Source organism: Schistocerca serialis, chromosome 4, assembly GCF_023864345.2.
Source record: "Schistocerca serialis cubense isolate TAMUIC-IGC-003099 chromosome 4, iqSchSeri2.2, whole genome shotgun sequence".
Lineage (NCBI taxonomy): Eukaryota > Metazoa > Arthropoda > Insecta > Orthoptera > Acrididae > Schistocerca > Schistocerca serialis.
The window spans coordinates 750839374-750854597 of NC_064641.1; the positions used below are offsets into that span (position 1 = coordinate 750839374).

At 42.3% G+C, this 15224-nt stretch overlaps 1 pseudogene; it reads right to left on the minus strand.

The window, feature by feature from the left end:
* Positions 1–13426: 13426 nt before the first annotated feature.
* LOC126476036 (5S ribosomal RNA) lies at positions 13427–13544 on the minus strand (annotated as a pseudogene).
* Between the last annotated feature and the right edge of the window lie 1680 nt (positions 13545–15224).

Consider the following 15224-nt stretch of genomic DNA (forward strand, 5'->3'; position numbering starts at 1 on the left):
GTTCAAAAAGTCTCTCCTCAGTGCCGTGTGATTTTTAGCCCTGCGTGCCGTATGCCGCAGTGAATATTCCGAATTGAAACTCAGTGAAATACAAGTTATTAATTTACTGGATATTAATTTTAATTACAAATTTTCACATTAAATGTTTAAAGTGTCCCCCCTGTTGTTGAATACACAATTCAGTTCGTTTAATCATGTTTCCAAACACAAGCTGTAACATTTCTTCTGTAAAAGAAGCAGTGAAGTGGATATTGCAGTTTTTAATTCGTCGATGGGTTTTGGACGGTTTTTATAGACAGTTGCTTTCGCTGCACCCTAGAAGAAAAAGTCAGATGGTGATTAATTAAAATTTCCCGGCTGAATTGCCGTGGTCCATATATAAAACTGCTTCTCCTTCCTGACGTTTCGTTGCCGGCTGCGGGCAACATCTTCTGAGGTGAGTCGGCGACTGGCTGCTAGGCCGCTTATATAGAGCACTTAGATGGCGCCACCACTCAAGTGCTTTCGACTTTAAAACTATCTCTGGCTAGTGCCATCTCTCTCGATTATAGGTAATCGATAGTCACTTCGTTGGTACAGAGTCGACCGTCATATCTTATCTAGTTTTAATCCTTCTTCTTTTTTATTAAAATTATTTTCGTGCTTGTAGATCTCTATAGCTTCTCTATACATGCGGGTATAATAATGTGAGGTCCTAGCTATCACGTCTGTCTCACTAAATTTTATTTCGTGATCACCGTCTTTGAAAACGTGTTCCGCTACAGCTGATTTGTCAATTTGTCTCAATCTACAGTTCCTTTTGTGTTCCGTTAGGCGGGTATTAACACTCCTTTTAGTTGTTCCATTATAAATGATGCCACAGCTACACGGAATTTTATACACACCTGGGGTAGCTAAGGGGTGCCGTGCGTCTTTCACCGATCTTAAACTTTCACTAATTTTCTTGGTAGGTTGAAAGATTGTCTCCACTTGAAACTTGACCAAAACTTTCCCAATACGGTCCGTGGTGTTATGAATAAATGGAAGAAAAACGTTTCCAGCCGACGGTTGTTGTTGTCGTGTATTTTCGGACACGTTTCTTCTAGGGTGGACTGCTCGATCTATTTCGTTGTCAGTGTACCCATTTCTCTTGAAAGCCGTTCGAAAATGGCTTAATTCATCTTGCAAATAAATTGGCTCACAGATGTTATTAGCCCTGTCCACTAAAGCTTTTATGACTCCTGTCTTCTGCCTAGGATAATGATTCGAATCCTTATGTAGGTAACGATCGGTGTGTGTGTCTTTCCTATATACCTTGTGCCCTAAAAAAAGTCCCATCTGCCCGTTTAAAAACCAATACATCCAAAAAGTTTAGTTGTCCATTACTCTCTTTCTCCATGGTGAATTGTATCTTTGGATTAAAACTGTTTATGTGCACCGAAACATCACTCAGTTCCTCTTCAGCATGATTCCATATCACAAAGGTGTCATCCACGTATCGATACCATTTCAAAGGGCATTTTTTGGCCGACTGCAGCACTTGTTATTCGAAAAATTCCATAAATAAATTAGCAATAGCAGGGCTCAGAGGGCTACCCATGGCCACCCCATCAATTTGTTCATAAAACTCGTTGTTGTATTGAAAATAAGTCGAGGATAGACAATGTCAAAACAACGCTATTATATTAATAGGAAACATAGCTATGTAAGAAAGAGCTTCGTCAACAGGGACCATGATGAACAGGGATACTACATCGAAACTGACAAGGATGTCACTTGGACTAACTGTGATCTCCCTCAGTTTTTCGATAAAATGCATGGAATTTTTAATATGAGTGTCAGTTTTATCTACATACGGTTGCAAAAAAGAAGCAAGATATCTATCCAGCTCTTGAGTAGGAGACCCAATGGCGCTTACTATCGGTCTCAATGGGACATTGGGCTTGTGTATCTTAGGTAACCCATACAGTCTAGGAGGGTAAGCTTCCGTTTTGCAAAGGTATTTTTTATCTTCTATAGGAATGGAAGATCTTTTTATTAATCGGTGGGTAGCACTTAACACTTCCGTTGTAGGGTCCTTTTTCAGTTTTTTAAAGGTGGTAGGATCCAAGAGGTCACTGATCTTTCTATGATAATCCTCACTCTTCAGCACGACAGTAGCATTACCCTTATCAGCAGTAAGTACAATAATATTCCTGTCCTCATTGATCTCCCATAACGCCTTCCTTTCTCCTAGGGTTAAATTACTGCTGGGTGGCTTGGCTTTGCGTAATATACTGGCTGCTTACATTCTGATTTCATCGGCAGAATGAGGTGATAACAGACGAATCCCTGCTTCTATATTGGCAACAATATCTTCCGTTGGAATCTGTGATGGAGTGATAGCAAAATTTTCTCCTTTCGAGAGAACAGAGACTTGCTCCTTGGATAGTTCTTTCCCAGACAAGTTGGAAACGGTAGATATTTTCATAGTCAGAGTTTAGTCGTAAATGGAGGAATGTGCCACATAGTTTAGAAGTAAGGGGAATCGTCAGAGCCGCCTGTTACATAAAAATGTAAACATCGTGTAGCACTGTCGGCTGGGATATCCCACGTGGTGGGTGCAGCTGCCTGTCGGAAAGTGTGTATGCACTTCCACCACACACGCTGCCCCTGACCTTGCGAATATGCGAGAGCTGTGTCGTTTGTGTATTTGTACAGTGTAGATGATAGTAATTGATTATTGTATAGTACAGTGTTCATGGCAACAACGACATTAAGGAGACGGGGTTAACTTAGTGCAAAATTTTGTGCATTTTTTTGACACAATGACTTTTTATGACACAATCATAACCGGTTTCAGCCACAATGACCATCTTCAGACGCTATGAAGAGTAAAAAGGCTGTCCTAAAAACTTAAAGCAAGTACATATAAATGAACCACATTCAACACTAGTATAGTCTTCTGCAATGTTTATTATTTGTTACACGAACCGGTTTTCGACTGTTACGCCATCGTCAGACATAAAGCTAAGTATGTGGCGCTGTGAAATTTCATCGGATCAAAGACTTATATTAGTGCATCTACAGAGTATCTCTATTTCCAGAGATGGAAAATGGTAATGTTACAGTTAGAAATAAAACAAGAAAGATTATTTCAGTGCAAATGTTGTGGTGTCACCGCCAGACACCACACTTGCTAGGTGGTAGCCTTTAAATCGGGCGCGGTCCGTTAGTATACGTCGGACCCGCGTGTCGCCACTGTCAGTGATTGCAGACCGAGCGCCACCACACGGCCGGTCTAGTGAGACGTACTAGCACTCGCCCCAGTTGTACAGCCGACTTAGCCAGAGATGGATCACTGACAAATACGCTCTCATTTGCCGAGACGATAGTTAGCATAGCCTTCAGCTACGTCATTTGCTACGACCTAGCAAGGCGCCATAGCATTTGATAATTAATATTGTGAAGCTTGTACCGTAACGAGAGATGTTCTACAATCGTGGATTAAAGTTAAGTATTATATCAACTACGTACTTTATTTGCTACTATTAATTCCCTTAACTGTTCCAGACCTCACGCCAGTCAGCGTGTAATTAAACGCGTGCATTTCGGCCTCCTCTAGCAACACAGTGTTGGCTCTTCTGCCAACACTACAAATGTGATATAAGATTATTTAACTAAGATAAAATACAGGGTGTTAAAAAGTCTCTTCGTAGTGCCGTATGATTATTAGCCGCGCGTGCCGTATGCCGCAGTGAATATACCGAAATGAAACTCAGTGAAACACAAGTTATTAATTTATTGAATATTCATTTTTAGCTACAATTTTTCACATTAAATGTTGAAAGTGTCCCTCCCCCCTCCCTCTGTTGTTGAATACACAATTCAATTCGTCTAATCATGTTTCCAAATACAAGCCGTAGTATTTCTTCTGCAACAGAAGCAGTGAAAGTCGATATTGGACAGAAGAAAAAGTCAGGTGTGTTAGATCAGGCGATCGTGGAGGCCAAAGTCCCTGTGAAATTATGCGATCACCAAAAACATCAGCAAGCAGTGACATTGAAACGCGATCTGTATGCGTGCTTGCACCATCTTGTTGAAAATAACCGTTCAGTATTTCACTTAACACAAGTTCTCCTATGAATGGGTACTGAATTGTTGTGCGTTTATTGTTTCGTTCAAAAACAAAGGCAGGCTAACATACGGCAGGCGCGGCTAACAATCATACGGCCCTGCAGAGACACTTTTTGAACACCCCGTATGTGGCACATTAACTAACTATAAACAAATTACAACAGTTGTACATAGCAGAAAATTATTGAAAAATTGAACAATAAACTTTGGTGACATATTCGAAAGATGTGGCTGAACAAAATAATCTTGTCTTTAATAGGTCCTAAATTACAAACAGATAAGACATAATTGTGATATTTTGCAGGTGCGCGAAACAACTGTGAGTGTACAAAGTAAAATTTTTTAACACAATGAGAGAAATTATAGTAATTGGAATAAAGGAAAATGGAGCATGTGAGTAAGAGAGGTAATTTACAACTTGGCCTAGATAGGATTATGAGTAGCATTTGGGAAAATGGAATATCGCTTAACAAAAGGAGAGCTGAGGTCCTCCACCGACAAACTGGTAAAATTTGGCTTTGCTGAAAGTATTTTTTGGTAACTGATTTGGAGCTCAGGGTAAAAATGTATATTAATAAATAATAAGACGCCCATTCTAAGTTAAATGATATTTTAATAAACATTTTTGGAGCAGTGATCAAAAATTTTTAAATGATATTTATTGGTTTACCACTCTTATTCTTTTGTTAAAATGTGTTTGAAATACATTGCAACCTATATTGCTACATAATTATGTAAAAAAAATGATTGAATCTGCTGGAGTAATATATTCGCTGATTTCTGAAGTGTAATATGAATCCAGTGTAATATGATACACCATTGGGGGGGGGGGGGGCTATAGCTCCCATAGCACCCCCTTGCCGCCGTCCCTGGTGGCATTATCAAGATTCTAGAGGAAAACAACAAGCCAGCACACTGCTAAGATCGTCATGTTCTGTACCACCAAAAAACGGCGAAAGTTGTTCCATCTGCAGGGAAATTGATCGTGATCAGCATACTACACGTCAGTATTGGCTAAACTGAGGAAGCACATTACAAGGAAACAACCAGAACTATCTCAGACTGGGTGGCGACACCGTCATGATAGTGCGCGGCCTCGCATCGCAAATCACACATAGCTTCGGGAAATTTGATCTGAGAACTCTGAAAACAGCGCGTAAGAAAAGTGAGGCGGTTCTCAAGCACCCGACAAAGAATGGCCTGCACCATATGTTGTAGGACTGGTGGAGACGCTAAAAAAAGTGCATTCATATAGGAGGGGAGTACTATCAAAAGGATTATGTAAACATAGAAACAGAGTAATAAGTATATGTGAAAAAAATTCTCAGTCTGTGTTGATCATCCCTTGTTTTTTATGGTTTTTAAAAGTAAACATTACTTTATAGAGGACGCGCACATCTATAGCAAATAGTACGGAAAGAAAAGTACGCTTAGTTGTACCTATACAATTCCCCGATTTTTGGTATGACGTTCAGTTTGACAACTCATGTACATGTGTCCAACAAATGTCGCACATAGGTATGATACACATGTATTTTAATAGCACTTTACTTAGCTCATCGCTACGGTCGCAGATTCGAATCCTGCCTTTGGCATGGATGTGTGTGTTGTCTTTAGGTTAGTTAGGTTTAAGTAGTTCTAAGTTCTAGGGGACTGATGACCTCAGAAGTTAGGTCCCATAGTGCTCAGAGCCATTTGAACCATTTGAACTTAGCTCAGAACTAGACCTAGCAAAAATATTACTATTTACTTTATGATTTTGATATAAGTGTTTTATTTTTTGTAGCATCTGGATTTCGTCATTCTGGACGAAACTGGTTATGACTGTCTCATAAAAAAAGATAGAGTAGTAAGAATTTGTAGAATAAAGATATGTTCGTATTGTATGATGATGATAGAAGGGAGAGTGTGAAACCAGCTGCCAGCAAACAGCCAAGTCCTCTCCAAAGCACCAAGGGGACCGCTAAGCTTAACGTCCCTATCCGACGGACGGATTACCAGCATGACCTCACATGATACACAGCGGAGAGGTTTGGAATTTAATCCAGAGCATTAGCGCAAAGAGTGGTGATCACCTCTCCTCCCTCTGCCGGCCAAAGTATGCCAGTGAAAATTTCATCCACTACCAGAATTCGAACCAGCTTACCTCCGAATCGAGAGCCGCCAGGCAAGCATGAGTTACATACCTCAGCTAAGGAGCCGCCCGCTGTAGTAAGATTATCTATTCACTTTCATTTGGCTCTCTTTACGTTGTGTCTAGTTCTCCGTTTATAATATTAGCAACGCCGGAACTGGTCTCGACCTATTAAGTCGGGATGACTCGCCTGAGGTTGTGTGAATGGTCCTGAGTGGATGAGATATCTCCGAGCTGATCGAAGGCCGGCGATTCGGCTGGCTGGTTGCATCATAACGGGAACTTCCGGTGGACCACATTAATTCAGAAAGTCGTCCCGCCTTGGGAGCGAATCAGGTTTTCCGTTAACTTCACTGGACCCCGCCTGCAATTTAATGCTGCATTTCTGATATAGAACATTTTTCACTCGCCAGCTCGACTACTGAATACGTAACGTTTCTTAAAAGAATCTAGGACATTTACTTCATGTCCGCCCCTGGTAGCTGAGTGGTCAGATCAGGTGAACAGTCTACCCGACGGGAGTCCCGAGCCACACGACATTTCCACTATTTACTTGATAACAAAATCCATCTGCTGTCTTTATAGCATTTTAACTAAGCCAATGTACATTTCGAAGTCACATCTTCATCACCTGGGCACCTATTGTTGTGAAAGACCTTTAACTGCGGAAGCATTGTCGAAGAATCTGTGACTTCCAAGTGTACATTGACATTGTGAAAATGATACAAAAACAGTAGATGGGTTTTATCATTCAATTTCCCACTTTTTCGCTGTCTCAGTTTGCCAAATATAGTCACTATGCCTACCATGAAAAGGACGTGTACTATTTATTCATCCTTACCGCAACCATTGTGTTCGTCATACAAGGAAGTGGGGAGGATTCTCGGTAGATGTCAGCAATCTGTTTTGCGTGAATTGTGTTATCCAGCACCTATTCGTAGTACACACAGAATGTTTCCGCGGCAATTATAAAAACATTCTGGGGTGTAGCACTTCGATAAAACAAACAATGATCCAGAAGCGACTGAGTCGCAACTTATGAAGCCGAACTCTTTGTCGGATAATTCTCCGGGTGGAATAACAGAACCTGCAAAGTATTTGTTTGTACGATGTAATAAACTGATGTATTATCTAAGTGGTTGCTGACATTGCAGGGCAGACAGTGCGACCAACATTCAGGCGTTTGTCAGGAAGGATGGGGACAGGAACTTCAAATGTCCTGCGGGTAGAGTGGCGTGTACATTGACATAGTTAGTCCTGATGTAAGGCTGCAGTCAGCGTTTGCAAACTGAGGAGTATTCATGACCAGCCCTAGTGAAATGACGTTGGACTCTGTTATGGAATTAACAGACTTGATCTTCATGTATAAGGAAATTGTAGAGCACCTGAAAATTTGTGTTGGGCTAAGTACGTAGGATAACTGTCCATCTTGATCGCTATTTATACTTCTATTTTTTGAAAATACACCTTAACGCGTTTCGACCACAGACCAAACAGAACAAATGAGAAGTAATATTTCTACAATAGGTGCTATAACACATTGCATAGTAACAAAATGTAGATATATCACACTTAAAAACTCGATACACCATTTTGTCATTTCACACTAGAATGATAGCACCAGAATAGTTAAATGAGGCAGCCTCTCTTAAACAACAATTTGTGGCCGTCAGGTGGCGTTAAGTGCAACTGGACTTGTCAATGTTCAACTCCAATTAAAGTCTGCAAATTAAGCATACAGTCATTTCAAAAAAAGTAATCTACAAAAATAAGAAATTGAAATTGTGGCGCTAAAATTCAAAACAACGTCTAGAATCTGAGGATATGAAAAATAATATATAAAAATATGGAATAGGACTAATCAACGTGACAAGCATAGAGACATTTAGTAAGAAGTTATCTATAAAAATTAATATGGACAATTCTGTTGATAAAAGATTTTAACGTACACCTGTAACATTGTACAAGGCAGAGTTTAACGTAACTTTACCTCTACTGTAATGCATGTAAAGCTGTATTGCAACCTCTTTTTCTATTCAATAAGTTAACGATGTGAAACATAATGTCTTTACTATTAAAATACAAAGAAATGCAGTGAAATATTAGCACAGAAAAACTGTAGATTTTGATATGATCGCCATCTCGCAGTTTTTGTGTTTACCTCTTGGGCTGACGCTCGATTTTTGTAGATTACTTTTATGAAATGACAGATGCTTAATTTGTAGACGTTAACTGAAATTTAACGTTGACAAGTCATATTGCATTTAACTCCACCTAACTGCCACAAATTGTTGTTTAAGGTAGGCTGCCTCATTGACCAGCACTGATCATAGTGCTCTCATGTTAGTGTGAACTGACAAAGTAGTGTATCGAGTTTTTAAATGTGATATGTGTTCATTTTGTTTCTATACAATGTACAGGCTGTTATAATTAAACTTTCGTTGTATTAGAGGACCCTCCAAGAAAAACGTCGGAGCCTAGGATAATGAAATTTTGTGGAAACGTTTGTAAGGACGCGCGCTCGAGAAATAACAAATAAATCATTGAAAGGAAAACATTTCAGTTTACACATGAGAGGTAACATTTGTTAATTGCGTACCATGTTTATGTTCCATATTACAAAAGTTAGTCAATGTGCATCGACGAAAGCCTGGAACCGCACCCTTGATTCCTCAACTGCTGCCCGAAATATTTCAGGATGGATGTTGGCTACCTTCGTCGCTATGCTCATCTTCAACCTCCAAAGCGTGTTGGTGTTCCGTTGATAAACCCTGTCCTTCAGATAACCTCCAGCAAGACGTCACACGGGTTCAAATCTGGTAATCCTTGTCACCATGCAGTTTGGAACGATTGGTCAATGATTCTGATTTCTGCAAATGTGTTACGATGTAGCCGTGTGACATGGGGGAGCAATGTGAGGTGCAGCTCCTTCGTGCATCAAAACAGTTGAGTCCAAAGCACCTCCCTTCCATAAAACAGGGATCACATGATGCCGAATCAAATCACAGTAACGTTAGGCGTTCACGCTATATGTCCTTGTTCCTTGTGGTCCGAATTCCTCCTACATCGCGGTACCAGAACCGGCACCTAACGGTAAGTTATGACGCTAATACTATTAACAGCGCATAATCTGCAGCGCACAATCTGAACTTCATTCCTGTAAAGTTGGGTAGCGAAAGTTTTACACTAAAGTGCCAAAGAAGCTGTAATAGGAATGCGTATTAAAATACAGAGATATGTAAACAGGCAGAATACGGCGCTGCGGTCGGCAACACCTTAATAAGACAAATGTCTGGCGCAGTTACTGCTGCTACAACGCCAGGTTATCAAGATTTACCTGAGTCTGAGTGTGGTGTTACAGCCGGCACGCGAGCGACAACATCCTCAAGCTAGCGATGAAGTGGGGCTTTTCCCGTACGACCATTCATGAGTGTACCGTGAATACCAGGAATCCGGTAAAACATCAAATCTCTGACGTCGCTGCGGCCGGAAAAAGATCCTGCAAGAACGACTGAAGAGAATCGTTCAACGTGACTGAAGTGTAGCCCTTACGCAAATTGCTGCAGATTTCAATGCTGGGCCATCAACGAGTGTCAGCGTGCGAATCATTCAACGAAACATCATTGATGTGGGCTTTCGGAGACGAAGGCCCACTCGTGTACCCTTGATAACTGCACGACACAAAGTTTTACGCCTCGCCCGAGCCGGTCGACACCGGCAATGGACGATTGATGATTGGCAGCATGTTGCCTATTCGGACAAGCCTCGTTTCGAATTTTATCGAGCGGATGGACGTGTACGGGTATGGAGACAACCTCATGAATCCATGGACTCTGCATGTCAGTAGAGGGCTGTTTAAGCTGGCAGAGGCTCCGTAATGGTGTGGGGCGTTGCAGTGGGAGTGATATGGGACGCCTGATACGTCTAGATACGACTCGGACAGGTGAGACGTACGTAAGCATCCTGTCTGATCACCTGCATCCATTCATGTCCATTGTGCATTCCGATAGACTTGGGCAGTTCCAGCAGGCACGTCCATAGTTGCTACAGAGTGGCTCGTGGAACACTCTTCTGAGTTTAAACATTTCCGCTGGCCACAAAACTCCCCAGACATGAACATTAATGACCATATCTGGTAAGCCTTGCAACGTGCTGTTCAGAAGAGATCTCCACCCGCTCATACTCTTACGGATTTGTAAACAGCCCTGCAGAATTCATGGTGTCAGTTCCCTCCAGCACTCCTTCAGACATTAGTCGAACTCATGTTACGTCGTGTTGCGGCACTTCTGCTTGCTCGCGGGGGCAATACACGATATCAGGCTGATGTACCAGTTTCTTTGGCTCTTCAGTATGTTATAACCTCCTTGTAATATTGTAATCACGGTAGAAATAGTGCTTCTCATTTGACGTGTTTATCTGCCATATTCTGATGATGGCCGTGGCCGAAACGTGTGTAGGTGTATTTTTGAAAAATAAACGGACAATTACACTGACTAGTGATAATGACTACGGACTGTGTTAGTCTGTTGGTCGGTTTTGGAATAACCGTGCTGGGAGGCAGCCCAACAGCTGACACAAAGAGTATGACTCGGCATGAAATTTACGTAATGAGAGATAATTACTACTTGCAGTACTGGAATTAAATCACGGATTCTTGTTGAAACTAAATTGGTGCCATGAACAGTCTTCCTCGTAGAATAAGAAAAATACAACGCAACGTATAAATACTGAAGTCAGAGAAATGGACAATGTATATAGGGTAATTTTTCTTACTCTGTCCATGGAGATTTTTAGAATGTCTGATTTTTCAACAAACCTGGTGCTTAACAAAAAGTCCATTGTTCGAATATATATACATAAAGATGTCTTGCACGATGGAAGAAATTACTGCCTCTTCTTATGATCGCAGACAAAAGTCGTGCTTATGAACGAATATAGCATTTACTACACACATTGTTGGCGCATGAATAAAAATGCAAATCCTTTTCATGTGAGATCTTAAAACAGAAGTGCTCTCAAGCGAGATTGAAACAAAAATTGTTAAAAAAAAGTTCATATTCTCCGGACATTGCTCTTCTGTTACAAAGATAATTTTAAAAACCTGTCTTTGCCGTCTTCTGCATCAATGTACAAGTTTCTTACTACTAATGAGGAAAAGAAAACATTGATACAAATTTATAACGAGAAAAAATAAAAAGGTATGATACTGGGAGCTAGTTGTTTAGGTATTACAAAAGACTCGTACAACGATTTTATGTAATTTGCAGGTAAACAGGTAAGAAACATCAGACGCACAATACGGTTCTTAGACAGTGTGACGCTTAAGGGGAGCACGACAAGGGCATCAGTACGCTACGATCGACGAGGATATGGATGACCGCTGGGAGTATTTTACGACTTCGAGACAGAGCAGCAAAGCAAGCAGTACAGACATGCGGGTTCGTCACTGCATAAAAAGGCGAACACCAAGCAGTCATCGGGCAAGGCGATGCTGCGTTATTTATGGACTACCATAGTGCACTGCCAACAAGCTATGCTCGAAAGGAGCACATTATCAAAGGAGCATGTCATTTTGAAGAGAAACCCTGAAAATTTTTTTTCGTGTACACCGCCACACCGTAGTTTGGCAATTTGCTGATAGCGTTAGTCGCAAACATGACGAGTTCAGGTACGGAGCGAGCTTTCTGTTTGTAGGAGTTCGACAAAAATAAGTGTGCTACAGCTGTTCAACGGATGTTTAGAACCAAGTACGGTAAGAAGCGTCAACAAGGAAGGCCATTTACCACTGGCACAACAAATTCGTTTCGACGGGTTACTTGTGCCCGGCAAAGAGAAGCGGAGTGTGAGTGAAGTGAATGTGGAGCGCGTACGAGAGACATTCATAAGGAGTCTGAAGAAATCAGTGCCTCGTGCATACCGTGGACTCGAAATGGCTCCAATGACAGAGTGGAAAGTCCTGCAACAGAAGCTGTCTATGAAACCATTCAAATAGAAGCTAGTGCAGAAGCTCAATGACGACGACAAAGACAAGCGTTTTGAGTTCTGTTCGCAGTTGCAACAGTTGAATGAGGATGGAGATGACATTGTTGATCGCTTAATTTTTAGCGACGAAGCCACTTTTCACACTAATGGGAAAGTGAACAGGCATAATTGTATAATCTGGAGTACAAAGCATCCACATAAACGCATTGAATTTGAGCCTGATTCCCCAAAGGTAAATGTTTTTTGTGCCTTGTCACGTCGAAAACTGTTGGACCATTCTTCTTCGCCGAGAGCACTGTCACTGGGTATTCCTACTTGAACAGCAATGGCTGATGCCTCAAATGCAATCGGACTCTCCGTTCATCTTTGAGTAGCATGGGGCTCCACCCAATTCTCATCGTGAAGTTCGTGGGTACCTGAACACGGAGCTGCCGCATCGATGGATCGGCCGTCCTGCAGAAGGGGACAGCTGTTTCATGAAATGGCCTCCCCGATCACCATATCTCACTCCGTGTGACTTTTTTCTGTGGGGACACATTAAAGATCTGGTGTGTGTACCCCCTCTACCACGTGATGTAGGAGAGCTCTGGGAGAGAATACGGGAAGCGACTGCCACAGTCGACGAAGCCACGCTGGGATGGGTATGGCAAGAATTCGATAACCATATTGACGTTTGCCGGGTCGCTCATAATTCGCATACCGAATGTTTGTAAAAAAAAAAAAAAAAAAAAAAAAAAAACTTTCAGAGTTTCTCTTCAGAATGCAATATGTATACATATGTACATTGTTTAGTTCTTGTGCAATAAATAATTGAATGTGTTCCCGGACTTTATGTGCACTCTGCGTTACCAAACCGAATAAACATCCCTGAATAACTGAAAAAGTAAATTATTTTTACCTTCCAAAATAAACGCTCAGCTTCTGCAGCAGCCGCAAGTTCTGTTACACATATCAGGATGACTGTGCCTTCTTCTAAATAATACGACATACTCTGTGTGACACCACTTACACCAAGCACTCGGCCTCAGGCCACAAGTGGCCCATCGGGACCATCCGACCGCCGTGTCATCCTCATTGAGGATGCGGATAGGAGGGGCGTGTGGTCAGCACACAGCTCTCCCAGGTCGTGACGATGGTTTTCTTTGACCGGAGCCGCTACTATTCGGTCGAGTAGCTCCTCAATTGGCATCACAAGGCTGAGTGCACCCCGAAAAATGGCAACAGCGCATGGCGTCCTGGATGGTCACCCATCCAAGTGCCGGCCACACCCGACAGCGCTTAACTTCGGTGATCTCACGGGAACCGGTGTATCCACTACGGCAAGGCCGTTGCCACACTTACACCAAGCATTCCCTTTATTTGTACTTTACTTGAAGTTCTTATCAGTAACATCCATTATGGAAACACAGGACAAATATAATGAGGAAATGTCATTGTAAACTTAAACGCTTCCATTTTAAGATCTTCGCCACAGGCTTAGATATGGAAAAGGGTTGTACTGCTACAATGTCCAGTCGCATTAACGTGACCAGCTGTCAAAAGCCCGATAACCTCCTTCTGCACCGCGGTTCCTTGTGAGACGTGCAAAAAGAGTGACAGTGAGGTTCTGGAAGACACCGTGGCGCTAATAGCCCGTTCGATGCGGTCCCACAGATTCTCGATTGGGCTTAAATCCGGGGAGTTTGGAGGCCAGGGAGCGAGGTAAATTAATCCTGGTGCTTTTCGATCCCTGCACATACACTGCGAGTGTGTACCACGTTGCATTCTCCTGCTGGTAGATGCTATTATGGCGAATAAAAATAAACTGCTTGTCGGGCTCGACATGGTATCCAAGAATAATGCATACTTATGTTGACTGATTGTGCCTTCTAGAATGACGAGCCCACCCAAGGAATGCTCTCCGGCTTGGACCCTTACGTCGATTTTTGCAGGGTGTTTCCCTTCAGACGCTTCACGTCGTGCACGCCAAAGGCCATCTGCCCGATGGAGCATAAAACGTGATTCATCTGAAAAGACCACCTGTCGCCACTCTGTGGACGTTCAGCTGCAGAACTGACGTGCAAATTCCAGCCTTCGTCGCCGTTGAACAGCAGTCGGTATGGGTGAATGAACAAAGCACCTGCTGCAGGAGCCGATAGTCAACCGTTTGCTTAATGGTCATTGAGGAGACACTGTTGGTGGCCCATGGTTCATCTGGACGGTTGGTTGTTCAACGCTTGCTCGTCTATTCGCCCGTATATATTTTTGCACCCGTCATTTACCCCTGTCATCTATAGAACGTTGTGCAACATTGTTGTTTCGGCGCCGGTCTTGGATATCGCCATTTTGCCGTGCGCGGTATACTTTAAACGCGCGTACAGTTTAAAAACTTTGCCGTTTCGGAAATGCTTCTACCCTTGGCCTGAAAGCCAATGATCATGCCCTTCTAGGTGTCAGATAAATCTCTACATTTCCGCATCAACAACTGTACTGTTTTCTGCATTCCCCCTCCCTCTTCCCCGAAGCGCATCATATATCCTCGAATGCTGGCGCTGCACTTGCCGCCTGTGAGTGGTTATTGCACGTTGATGTCGAACATACGCGGCGATCACATTAATGTGACTGGGCCGTGTCGATACGTGACTATAACGTACTTCATTCTTTAAAAACAGGTACTTAGTCATGAATAGATGTCTGCAAACAATGGGTACAAAAGCGTTAGTTTAAGGCTCTATCAGCCTCTCGTCTTCGCGTTGCTAGCCGGTGTACTACCTTTTTACTGAACGTTTTTATTCATGTGTTTACACCCGATGTCCCATCTTTCACAAATGTTGAAAGTTTCATGTGGTAGTTTGTAGCAAAACCATTTGACGCCAACAGTTCCTAACAACAGCCGAGTGATATGTCGCAATAGTATCCCATGAGCGGTTCAAATCCTCGGGCGCTCATCCGTATTCAAGTTTTCTGTAGTTTTTCCCCAAACTGCTTGAGGCAAATACATGGATGGTTACATTGAAAAAGACACGATCTCTAC